Source organism: Myotis brandtii, unplaced genomic scaffold (assembly GCF_000412655.1).
Source record: "Myotis brandtii unplaced genomic scaffold, ASM41265v1 scaffold62, whole genome shotgun sequence".
NCBI lineage: Eukaryota > Metazoa > Chordata > Mammalia > Chiroptera > Vespertilionidae > Myotis > Myotis brandtii.
This window is the reverse complement of record NW_005370366.1, coordinates 3,390,600-3,400,657: the sequence shown is the minus strand read 5'-3', so window position 1 is coordinate 3,400,657 and position 10,058 is coordinate 3,390,600. Positions and strand designations below refer to the sequence as shown.

At 39.0% G+C, this 10,058-nt stretch overlaps 1 pseudogene; it reads right to left on the bottom strand.

The window, feature by feature from the left end:
- Positions 1-3,412: 3,412 nt before the first annotated feature.
- Positions 3,413-9,671, bottom strand: LOC102257660 (annotated as a pseudogene).
- Positions 9,672-10,058: the final 387 nt, after the last annotated feature.

Here is a 10,058-nt window from a genome sequence, read left to right as displayed (position 1 = left end):
AAAAATTCATCTGGAATAAAAAAAGACCCCGAATAGCTGCAGCAATCCTGAGAAAGAACAAAGTAGGTGGGATCTCAATACCAGATATCAAGCTGTATTACAAAGCCACTGTTCTCAAAACTGCCTGGTACTGGCACAAGAACAGACATATAGATCAATGGAATAGAATAGAGACCCCAGAAATCAGCCCGAACCAATATGCTCAATTAATATTTGACAAAGGAGGCAAGAACATACAATGGAGCCAAGATAGTCTCTTCAATAAATGGTGTTGGGAAAATTGGACAGATATATGCAAGAAAATGAAACTAGACCACCAACTTACACCATACACAAAAATAAACTCAAAATGGATAAAGGACTTAAATGTACGACAGGAAACCATAAAAATTCTAGAAGAATCCAAAGGCAACAAAATCTCAGACATATGCCAAAGCAATTTCTTCACTGATACAGCTCCTAGGGCAGTTGAAACTAAAGAGAAAATGAACAAATGGGACTACATCAAAATAAAAAGCTTCTGCACAGCAAAAGAAACCATCAACAAAACAACAAGAAAACCCACTGCGTGGGAAAACATATTTGCCAACGTCATATCTGATAAGGGCCTAATCTCCAAAATTTATAGGGAACTCATACAACTTAACAAAAAGAAGATAAACAATCCAATCAAAAAATGGGCAAAGGATCTAAATAGACACCTTTCAAAAGAGGACATTCAGAAAGCCAAGAGACATATGAAAACATGCTCAAAGTCACTAATCATCCGAGAGATGCAAATCAAAACAACAATGAGGTACCATCTCACACCTGTCAGAATGGCTATCATCAACAAATCAACAATGGGGGGGGGGGCAATGGGGCAATAAGGACACATATGTAATACCTTAATCAATAAAGAAAAAAAGAAAAAGAAATAAATATAAATAAATAAATAAATAAAATGTCTTCTTCGAGATGGAAGAAAAAATGGCAGCCAAATAGGCAGACGTGTTGTGCACTTCGTCCCAGGGCCAGACTGGAAATACAAATTGGGGCCCTCCTAATACCTTAATCAATAAAGAAAAAAAGAAAAAGAAATAAATATAAATAAATAAATAAATAAAATGTTTCCTTCGAGATGGAAGAAAAAATGGCAGCCAAATAGGCAGACGTGTTGTGCACTTCGTCCCAGGGCCAGACTGGAAATACAAAGCTTTGGGGCCCTCCGTAATCCACCTGGAATTAACAAATTAGGCCAAGCTGAGGAGGCAATTTATAGCAAGGAAGACAGAAAATGCTTGGAGACCAGTAGGAAGAGTGCCTCTAGAAGGGCAGCAGGCCAGCAGGCCAAGAGGGAGCAGAAGAAGCTGCTTTACGCGAGTATCAGTTTCCTCAGAGAAATAGAAGCCCGGCCCAGGCTGAGCACTAGAGCCATGTCCCATGGCGACAGGCATAACATCCAACTGTGAAAAGGAAAAGCCGCAGGGCTGCTGGCTGCTGAGGAGTCTGGACCTGAGACCACAGCCGAGAAAGGCTACCCCACAAAAACCAGCACCATGAGGGGAAAGCAGCGAGGCACTGGTGGGAGAGAAAGCCGCAGTTTCATTATTGTTTCCATTTTGTTTTGTTTTGTCTTTGTTTTTATACTCTAAACCTAGAACACAGGACTTTCCAATTGCAATCACTCACCCGAGGCTTTGCAGGGAGGGAGTCTTGGGCTTGAGGTGCCTGAGGAGAGGCTGGAGAGGAAAGCAGGGCAGGGAGACGTGGCCAGGAGTCCTGCATTGGGACATTCTTAGGCTTCCAAACCTAAGCAGCCATTTCTCCCCAGAGAAGCTAGCCCCTCCCAGTAGCGTCAGGGCAGGTGATACAGCCTTCCACACCCTGCATTTTGAGCTTTACAGAGGGAACAAAGGCAGAGACCAAGCTCACCTGTCGGAACAGTCTCAAGGAGCCCTCAGTGACTGGATTGGAAGAGGGGTCATCCTCCCTGCTATTCTGGGAATGAGACTGATAAGAACTCCAGATTGCCAGCCAACCCCATTGGACTCCATACAAGGAGCTCTGTCCAGCCAAGGGCCAGAGTAATATTTGGACCACTCATGGAGGAGTAGCTCTGGGACAGGAAAAAACACCCATCATATTCCCTGAAAGCGAAACAGCACCAACCCTGCCTAAAGCCCTGTCAGAAACAGACACTTGAGTGATTAAAATTGACAGCTGGCAGACAGACAAAGAGCCTTGCTTGCAGCCAAGGCCTGTGGAGAAGACACAAGCAGTGGACCGGTGGATCGCTTGGAGCCTCAAGCAGGGTGCTAAAAGCAAAAGTCAGTGCCTACAGCACCTAAGTACTAACAGGAAGCTCAGAACTGGCATACAGAACAACTCCATGGGGTATTAAAACTTGGCTGAAGCAAATGACACTTCACTTTTTTATTTTTTTCTTTTATTTAAAAAATTAAAAATTGTTTCTGTTTTTTTTAATTTTTTGTATTATTTTTTCATCATTCTATTTTTATTTTTTATTTTTATATATTTATTTATATATTTTTAAGGGGGGAAATAACTTAGGGTTCTAATAACATTTTCATAACATAACTATCAAAATAGGTTTGTTTTTAATATATGCCTATGAATATCCCTGATAATATAAAGAAATCCAGAGGACTTTGTAAACCACCGAGATGTCACAGGGTAGTGCCCGGTCTGGTTTCTAGGCAGCAGGAGAGGGACTACTGTATGGCATGTTTTCTCCAGGAAGCCCTGTGAGCACCACAGTTCTGAAATTCTAACATGCTCGTGCCAGCAGAATTGTGAATGACATTTTCACTTTAAATTTATTAGTAAAATTCCTATCAAAGGTTGGCTTCCTCAATCCTGCCATCAGCCAATCTCCCTGCCTATAACAAGCCACAAAACCATCAATCCTGGCCACTCCAGAGGTTGGGCCCAGAGGAAACAAGTTGTGAGATCCCCTGTAAGCCGTGACCAAATCTCAGAAAGGAGGGATGTGGGAGAAGAAGCAGACCAGGCTTGAGGAAGCTTTGACCCAAGGCACCATGATCAGAGGCTTGAGGGGACCTAGAAAGGTTCTAGCTGCAGGAAGATGCGCCCAAAGCAGGTCCTGGAAGACAACAACTCTGTGGCAGAGTAGACACATTCAGGATTTAAAGACCAAAAAATTAGAAAAGAAACTAGTTTACTTTCTCAAGAACAACTCAAATTTCTTAAAACTTACAAGCAAATAACCCTGGATAGACTGGGGGTGTGGTGGGAGCTGAAGTCTGTGGAATGAGTTGCTTTTAGCTGAGTCAGAAAGAATGCTGGTTGTGAAATCAGCATAAACACTGTGGCTACTGTAGTTAAGGAGAGTGAGGGAAGCTCAAGGTCAGAGGAGGAGGCCTCTTAAAAGAGAGGATGGAAGAGGAGCAAATGTGAAATATGCCTCTTTTATTCCTGGATCAGTAAGTGGCATTTCCACCGCCTGGCTGAGAAGGTGCCATACTCCATTCTAGCTGCATTAATACTGCATCCCATCCACTCTTCTTCTCTTTTTTGACTGAAACTCTTCAAAGAACTGCTGGATGTCCTCTCTCTTTACAACCGTGCCTTCATCAGCAAATCTCTTCAGATAGTCTTTAAGTTCAGTCTTCAAGTCATTATATTCACAAATGAGTTCCATTTGTTGGACTCTGTTCATGCTGTTAAGGGTGTCCATGAAAGGATCTGTCCTGTCAGCTGCCTGGTCAACCTTGCCCTTGTTTTCATAAGCCAGAATTGTGTCATATTCATCTGTTAGGAACAGGACATCTAGATCGCCATACATTTTCATATAGTCTTTGCAGGTACATAACTTGCTATGCCAGTTCAGGGGCCAAACGGTGGCAGTGTCTTTCTTTATAAAATGCTTAGCTTTAAGCTCCTGAAATTTGCAGCGAGACTGTGATCTGTGTTGAGATGTTGATTCTTAAACAGTCTGGAGATCAGATTCAGAACTAGAGCTGGCACATGGTTCATTAGTCTGCTCTGCTTTAACTGCCTTGACAGCGCTAAGGATGTCCAACTAATGGCCATTAGTCAGACATCCCCCGAGGGTTCCCAGGCTGTCAGAGGGATGTCTGACTTCCAGCTTAAGCTTGATCCCCCAGGGAGCAGGCCTAAGCCGGCAGGTGGACATCCCCCGAGGGGTCCCAGACTGTGAGAGGGCACAGGCTGGGCTGAGGGCCTCTCCACCCCCGAGTGCATGAATTTTCATGCACCAGGCCTCTAGTCAATAATATTCATAAATGTAAATAGATTAAATGACCCAATCAAAAGACATAGAGTAGCTGAATGGATAAGAAGACATGACCCATATATCTGCTTTCTACAAAAGACCCACCATAGAAAAAAGGAATCCCACAGACTGAAAGTGAAGGGATGGAAAATTTTTTTCAGGCAAATGGAAATGAAAACAAAAGAAGCTGGTGTAGAAATACTTATATCTGACAAAATAGGCCTTAAAGTGAAGGCCATAACAAGAGATAAGGAAGGCCACTTCATAATACTAAAGGGATCAATACAGCAAGAGGCTATAACTCTGGTAAACATATATGCACCCAATATAAGAGCATCTAAATATATAAAAAAAACTTCTGGAGAATATCAAGGGAGAGAACAACAGCAATACAATCATAGTAGGGGACCTTAATACCCCACTGACATCACTGAATAAATCTTCTGGACAAAAAATCAACAAGGAAATAGCAATCCTAAATCACACTCTAGAATAGATGGAAGTAATTGACATCTTCAGAACGTTCTACCCCAAAGCTATGGAATATAATACATTCTTCTCAAGTGCATATGGGACATTTTCAAAAATAGACCACATTCAAGAATAGTGAAATCATATTAAACATCTCTCAGACCACAATGGCATGAAATTAGAAATCAGCTACAATAAAAATCTCAAAAGCAATCAAATACATGGAGGCTAAATAGCATTCTGTTAAACAATGAATGGGTTATCAAAGAGATCAAAGAAGATATAAAAAACATCCTGGAGACAAATGAAAATGAACACACAACAATCAAAATCTAAGGGACATCATGAAAGCAGTCCTGAAAGAGAAGTTCATAACTCTACTGACGTACCTTAAAAAAAAAAGCAAAGAAAAACTGATAATAAGTTATCTAACACAACAATTTAAAGAATTAGAAAGAGAAAAATAAGAAAAGCCCAGAGTAAGTAGAAAGAAGGAAATAATAAAGATTAGAGCAGAAATAAATGACATAGAAACAAACAAAAAAACAATACAAAAAATCAATAAAACCAAAAGCTGGTTCTTTGAAAGGATAAACAAAATTGATGAACCATTAGCAAGACTCATCAAGAAACAAAGAGAGAGGATCCAAATAAGTAAAATCAGAAACAAAAGCAGAGAAGTAGCCACTGACACCACAGAAATACAAAGGATTGTAAGGCAATACTATGAACAACTACATGCCTACAAGCTGGACAATATGGATGAAATGGACAAATTCCTAGAAAAATACAATCTCCCAAAACTGAATCAGGAAGAATCAGAAAACATGAATAGACCAATAACAACTGATGAAATAGAAGCAGTAATAAAAAAAACTCCCACCAAACAAAAGCCCAGGTCAGGACAGCTTCACAAGGGAGTTTTACCAAACATTCAATGAAGAACTAACACGTATATTCCTCAAACTATTTTAAAAAATCCAAGAGGAAGGAACATTTCCAAGCTCTTTTAATGAGGCCAGCATTACCCTAATTCCAAAAACAGATAAAGACACTACAAAAAAAGAGAATTACAGGCCAATATCCCTGATGGACAGATGCTAAAATCTTCAACAAAATATTAGCAAAATGGATCCAGCAATATATTAGAAAGATCATACACCATGACCAAGTGGGATTTATTCCAGGGATGCAATGCTGGTACAATATTTGCAAATCAATAAACATGATACATCACATAAACAAATTGAAAGACAAAAACCAAATGATCATATCAATAGATGCAGAAAAAGCATTCAACAAAATCTAACACCCATTTTTGATAAAAACCCTCAGCAAAGTGGGAATAGAGGGAGCATATCTCAACATGATAAAGGCCTTATATAACAAACCTACAGCGACATCATAGTCAATGGGCAAAAACTAAAACCATTTCCCCAAAGAACTGGAACAAGACTGGGATGTCCGCTTTCACCACTCTTATTCAACATAGTGCTGGAAGTCCTAGCCACAGCAATCAGACAAAAAGAAGAAATAAAGGCATCCAAATTGGAAAGGAGTAAGTAAAACTCTCATTATTCACAGATGACATGTTATTGTACATAGAGAACTCTACCAAAGAATCCTATTAGATTTAATAAATGAATTTGGCAATGTAGCAGGGTACAAAATCAACACCCAAAAATCGATGGCTTTGTTATACACCAATAATGAATTCTCAGAAAAGGAAACTAAATAAGCAATCCCATTTGCCATTGCAACAAAAAAATATTAAAATATTTAGGAATAAACTTAACCAAGGAGGTAAAAGACCTGTATTCGGAAAACTACAGGACATTGAAAAAAGAGATAGAAGAAGATATAAACAAATGGAAGAATATACTGTGTTCATGGATTAGTAGAATCAACATCATTAAAATGTCCATCTTACCCAAGGCAATCTAGAGATTCAATGCAATTTATATTAAAATACCAACAGCATATTTCACAGATCTAAAACAAATACTCCAAAAATTGATATGGAATTAAAAAAAGACCCCGAATTACTGCAGCAATTTTGAGAAAGAAAAACAAAGTTGGAGGAATCACAAAAGCCAGATTTCAAGTTATACTACAAAGCCACAGTAATCAAAACAGCCTGGTACTGGCAGAAGAACAGGCATATAGGTCAATGGAACAGAACAGAGACACCATAAATTGACCCAAGCCATTACACTCAATTAATATTTGATAAAGGAGGCAAGAGCATACAATGGAGTCAAGACAGTCTCTTCGATAAATAGTCTTGGAATAATTGGACAGATACATGCAAAAAAATAAAACTAGACAACCAACTTACACCATATGGAAGAAATAACTCAAAATGGATAAAAGACTTAAATATAAGTCATGAAACCATAAAAATCCTAGAAGAATCCATAGGCAGTAAAATCTTAGACATCTCTTGTAGCAATATTCTTACGGATATTTCTCCTAGGGCAAAGGAAACTAAGGAGAAAATAAACAAATGGGACTACATCAAAATAAAAATCTGCACAGCAAAAGAAACCATCAACAAAATGAAAAGGAAGCCCACTGTATGGGAGAACATATTTGGCAATGATACATCTTATAAAGAGTTAATGTCCAAAATATATAAGGAACTCATACAGATTAACAGAAGACAAACAATCCAATTAAAAAATGGTCAAAGGACCTAAATAGACACTTCTCCAAAGTGGACATACAGATGGCCAAGAAACATATGAAAAAATGCTCAAAGTCACTAATCATCAGAGAGATGCAAATTAAAATGACAATGAGGTATTACCTCACACCTGTCAAAATTGCTATCATAAACAAATCAACAAATGACAAGTGCTGGAGAGGATGTGGAGAAAAGAGAACCCTAGTTCTGGTGGGAATGTAGACTGGTGCACCATTATGGAAAACAGTATGGAGATTCCTCAAAAGAATAAATATGGAATTGCCATTTGACCTAGTGATCCCACTTCTAGAAATATATCCTAAGAAACCCGAAATACCAATCAGAAAGAATGTATGCACTCCTCTGTTCAAAGCAGCACAATTTACAATAGCTAAGACTAAGAAATAGCCTAAGTGCCCATCAGCAGATGAGTGGATAAAAAAACTATGGTATATTTACATAATGGGATACAATGCAGCAATAAAAAAGAAAGAACTCTTACCATTTGCAACAGTATGGATGGACCTGGAGAGTATTATACTAAGGGAAATAAGCCAGACAGAGAAAGATAAGTATTACGTGATCTCACTCATATGTGGAATCTAATGAACTAAATAAACTGATGATCAAAAATAGTCCCAGAGACATAAAAGCATGAACAGACTTGAACCTCAGAGGGAAGGCAGGGGAGTTTAGGTGGGAAGAGATCAACCAATGAACTTGTATGCATATATGCATAACCCATGGACACAGACAATGGGATGGTGAGGCCCTGAGGTGGGGGGAATGAATCGGGCTCAAAGAGGTTAATGGGGTAAAAAGGAGGACCTATGTAATATTTTCAACAATAATGATTTTTTTAATGTTTCCCCTTATGGTTACAATTTAATACTTTTTACCACTTTAAAAAAATAATCTGACCCCCAAAATTTAAAAATCTAAAGTAGAATATTTCGCTCTGGCCCATTTGGCTCAGTGAATAGTGTTGGCCTGGGGACTCAAGGGTCCTGGGTTCGATTCCGGTCAAGAATACATGCCCGGGTTGCGGGCTCAATCCCCACTAGGGGGCATGCAGGAGGCAGCCAATCAATGATTCTCTTTCATCATTGATGTTTCTATCTCTCTCTTCCTCTCTGAAATCAATAAAAATAAAAAACAAAAAACTTAAAAAATATATATAAAAATAAAGTAGAATATTTCACTGAGAATGAGAATTGTCCAAAAATCTGTTATTTAAAAAGTCCTAGCTCTAAAAACTGATTAATCCCTTTCTACTTTCTATGATATAAAAACTCTTTAGTATCTTTTCTGCTTCACAGCCTGATCTTCTGCAGATCCCCAGAATGTGTGTCCATCAGCCCTCACTTCAACCCAACAGCATCAGTGTCTGGCTGCAGGGCTTGACCACATGATTCTCTCAGACCTGTAATTCAAGCATTTCTATAAAGACGTTTCTGGTCCACATCATCAGACTCGGTGAGAGAAGAGAAAAAAGAATGAGAATTTAAACAATTATCGCTTGTTGAAGAAGGTTTGTTTTCTTCATAGAAAAGTCTTTATGCGACACTCACCAAGGTTTTGAGGACTTCCAGGAGCTACTCCAGACGTGAGATTTCAGTTGTAAAATAAACCCATTTCCTTTTTTGTTGGTGCTCCTCCGTGTCACTATCTGACTGGGTCACTCAAATACAGCAATCCATTACAAAGCCTTTCTTTCTTTTACACATTGGGGAAAAATAGTTGTAAATGATGCTATAAATACCCACAAGTCATTTGAAATATGAGGATATGGAGCTGCTTGAATACCCACCGATGTAAGTAAAACCACTGTTTCTTAACCTAAGGAGCAAGCTCAGGAAAACCCAGACAGGTTCAGGGGACAACAAATATTCCATTGTATGGATAGACCACATTTTGTTCCATGGACACTTGGGTTGCTTCCACCTCTTGGCTGTTGTAAGTAAATTTAAAAATTTTAAGTAATACATTTAAATTTTAAAATAAAGCAGTACTAAGAGGCATATAACAAAAAGGAACAGTCTTCTGTTCTACTCCAGATTCTGTCCTATTACTCCCTGTCATATCATTTAGCTTTCTTCTGGTTGTTCAAGCCATATTTCTAAACATACTTTTCTTTTAGTGCATTTTCTTGGATTTTTACATTTTTAATGTAATGCACTGAGTCCCACCATAGAAGAGCTAGCTCTCCTACCGCACACCTCCATATATCCACCCAGAGCTGTCTCCCTTTATCATTGTCCCAATATAACCCCACCTCACATTTGATGAAATGTTTATGGTACTATGTGTGTCCATTAGGGTCTAGTAGGAGACAGAAACAACACCAGAATATGAATGAAGAAAATTTAACAGAAAGAATTATCAACTAATAATTGGGAAATTGACTACTAAGAAAAAGGGACAGAGAACTCTAAAGAATACAGAAATATCAGTTGTAGGGAGAAGTTACTATGTCTAGGATGGGAGGAGAGTGCCAAGAAAGGGCCCACTGGAAGAGTCACCTCCTCAAGGCAAAGAGGATGTGGCTGTGTCCTGCTGGGTGGTAGAAGAGTTGGAGGAAGTGCTGAGGCTGGACCAGGAAGCCATGGCTGAGGTGCCAGTGACACTCAAGTTGCCCACTGA